Consider the following 2,899-nt stretch of genomic DNA (forward strand, 5'->3'; position numbering starts at 1 on the left):
GGGCGGGGCTGTCCACGGGAGAGGATAACGTCACCCAGGCCGGCGGCCACAGTGCGCAGGCTCCACCGCCCTAGGCCCCGCCCCACAGCCTCACTCTAGCCCTCTGGCTCCCGCGAGACGCCGGGGGGCGAGAGGGGGTGGCCAAAGGAATCCCGCCCTCGCGTCACGCCATTGGTTGTCTGCCAGTCTGAGCCACGATCGGCGGTTATCATAGGCTGGAGGTCTGGTCCGGTTTGCTTTGGAGCCTCCTTCCGAGACGCCAGCTACCGGACGTTTCGAGTCTCCACTTGGAAGGCGGGGCGTGCTAAGGATTGGGTAAAACCGAGTGCCCATCAGGCCACTGAACCGGTTTGCACCGGCCTGAGCTCTGCCGCAAAGAGGCGGGGCGCCGGACGGGGTGGGGCGGGGCCTGCTTCTGCTCTTTCTCTTCTAGACGGTTTTCTAGGTTCTGTCTGATGGTCACTTGAGTTTCTTGTGCAGGCTCTCTGCAGACTGCCATCTTGGCGACTGTGTTGGGTACCGCAGTGCAACAGCAGGGGTTGGGCGCGGCGAGAACACAGACTAAGGATCCCTTCCCTAGGGTCTAATCCAGTGCTTTCCTGTTGAACTAGAATGCCAGCCGGCATACGATTATTTTTTAGTGGCCACAAAGCAACAAGAAGCAGGTAAAATTAATTTTAACAAGTAGTCCAACAAAGACAATATCATGTCAACGGGTGATATTGTAAAATTGTTAGTGAAATGTCCTAAAAATTTTGCATTGGCCTTGGAATCTCGTATTTTACACTTTGGGTACAGCATATTCAATTTGTACTAGCCACATTAGACACACTAGGTCCTATTAAATAGGGACAGCACAGACCTATAATGCATTCAGCCCTCCTATCTGGGGTTACACAAATGAGCAGTCAATCAACTCAGTCTTCCCTCCCTACAAATTGTATCTACTGAATAATTACCTCCCCCCCACACACACACGCACACCATTATTCCTAAAAAATTATAGCAGCTAGGTGTCACACTCTGGTGACAGGTACCCATGATGTGGAGCAGTGAAATAATTCACCAAGACAGAAAAAGGCAGAAGTAGAGGGATCATCAAATGCACTGCAGTATTAGCGGCTAGCAGGCAAAACAACAGAGAGAAATTACCCGCAGGCATTCCGAGGACTGCTTTTATGGTGGTGGTGGAGGTGGGGGGGGATGTCCTATGGAAATAGACAGCATTTTGATGTCATGGTTCCCAGGAGCAACTGCAGTTGAGGCTTGTCTGGTTAGCAGCAGCCTGGCCTTGAAACAATGATGGTCTTACCCAAACTTAGATATGTCCATGCATTTACAACCTATGAATTGGGATGAGGTGTTCCTTTTTGTTTGTTTGTTTTTGTTTTTGTTTTTGTTTTGTTTTTTTTGAGATAGGGTTTCTCTGTGGCTTTGGAGGCTGTCCTATAACTAACTCTTGTAGACCATGCTGGTCTCAAACTCACAGAGATCCAACTGCCTCTGCCTCCCGAGTGCTGGTGTGTGCCACCAACACCCAGCGTTGGGACAAGTTAAAGCATACAGAAGAGCAGGGAATGTTGGTGTGTCTGTATCAGGTTGAGAGTTTTGGTTTACTAAGGGAATACTATGTGTAAATGAGCTGCCCAGGGCAGATGGGATTGAAGGAAAGTACAAGCACTATTTTAGGAAATCAGAGACCAGGGAGTTCCTCAGCTTAGATGTGGTGCTATTCATGTGTCCATATCCCACTATTCACTGTTTCACAGCATCCCAACACAGGTGGGACAAAACCTGCCATCCAGTTTGTCATGAACCCTAAGCTCTTAAAGCTGTGGGGTTTAATGAATGGAAAACTAGAATAAAGAATCCGTGTTGAGCTGGAAGGTGGTGGCACACACCTTTGATCCCAGCACTAGGGAGACAAAGGCAGGCAGATCTGTATGAGTTTGAGGCCAGCCTGGTCTACGTTCTGGGACAGCCAAAGCTACACAGAGAAACCATCTCAAAAAAAAAAAAAAATTACTGTTGAGGACAAATTAGCAGACACCCAGAGCTTCTGCCTAAAAAAGTTTCCCACCACACCCAGCATCCCACAGTATGCATTCCCTATTCTCCCAGGTTTCATCAGAAGCTTCCTTTACAGTGAGTGTTCCACTGCTACACTGTTGCAAATGACAGCCACCTCCCCCTTCCTGCTTTATTTTACTTGAAAGAATGTATCACTTGTATCTGACAGTCTACAGTTACTTGTTTAGTTCGCTTTCTTTTTTGTTCCGGGACAGAGAGAGAAAAAGAGAGGGAGGGGGAGGGAGAGAGAGAGAGAGAGAGAGAGAGAGAGAGAGAGAGAGAGAGAGAGAGAGAGAGAGAGAGAGAGAGAGAGAGAGAGAGAGAGAGAGAGAGAGAGAGAGAGAGAGAGAGAGGAGAGAGAGAGAGGAGAGAGAGAGAGGAGAGAGAGAGAGAGAGATGCAGCTTAGGCAGGGTCTCATATTGCCTAGGTTGACCTCACATTCACTATGTAGCTGAGGATGACCCAATTCCTGTACCCACCCAGTGGGTACAGTGTTTAAGGTTCTAGGGATTTTACCCAGGGTTTCATGCAAGCTAGGCAAGTACTCTAATACCCGAGCCACATCCCCAGCCAGTAGGATTTTGTTGTTGTTGTTTGTTTGTTTGTTTGTTTTCTCCCAATGAAAAATTAAGCCTGGCAGTGGTGGTGCACACCTTTAATCCCAGTGCTCTGGAGACAGAAGCAGGCGGATCTTTGAGCTCAAGGCCAACCTGGTCTACAGAGCTAGTTCCAGGACAACCAGAGCTGTTACACAGAGAAACCCTGTCTTGGAAAAAGAAAGAAAGAAAGAAAGAAAGAAAGAAAGAAAGAAAGAAAGAAAGAAAGAAA

Source organism: Cricetulus griseus, chromosome 7 (assembly GCF_003668045.3).
Source record: "Cricetulus griseus strain 17A/GY chromosome 7, alternate assembly CriGri-PICRH-1.0, whole genome shotgun sequence".
Classification (NCBI taxonomy): Eukaryota; Metazoa; Chordata; class Mammalia; order Rodentia; family Cricetidae; genus Cricetulus; species Cricetulus griseus.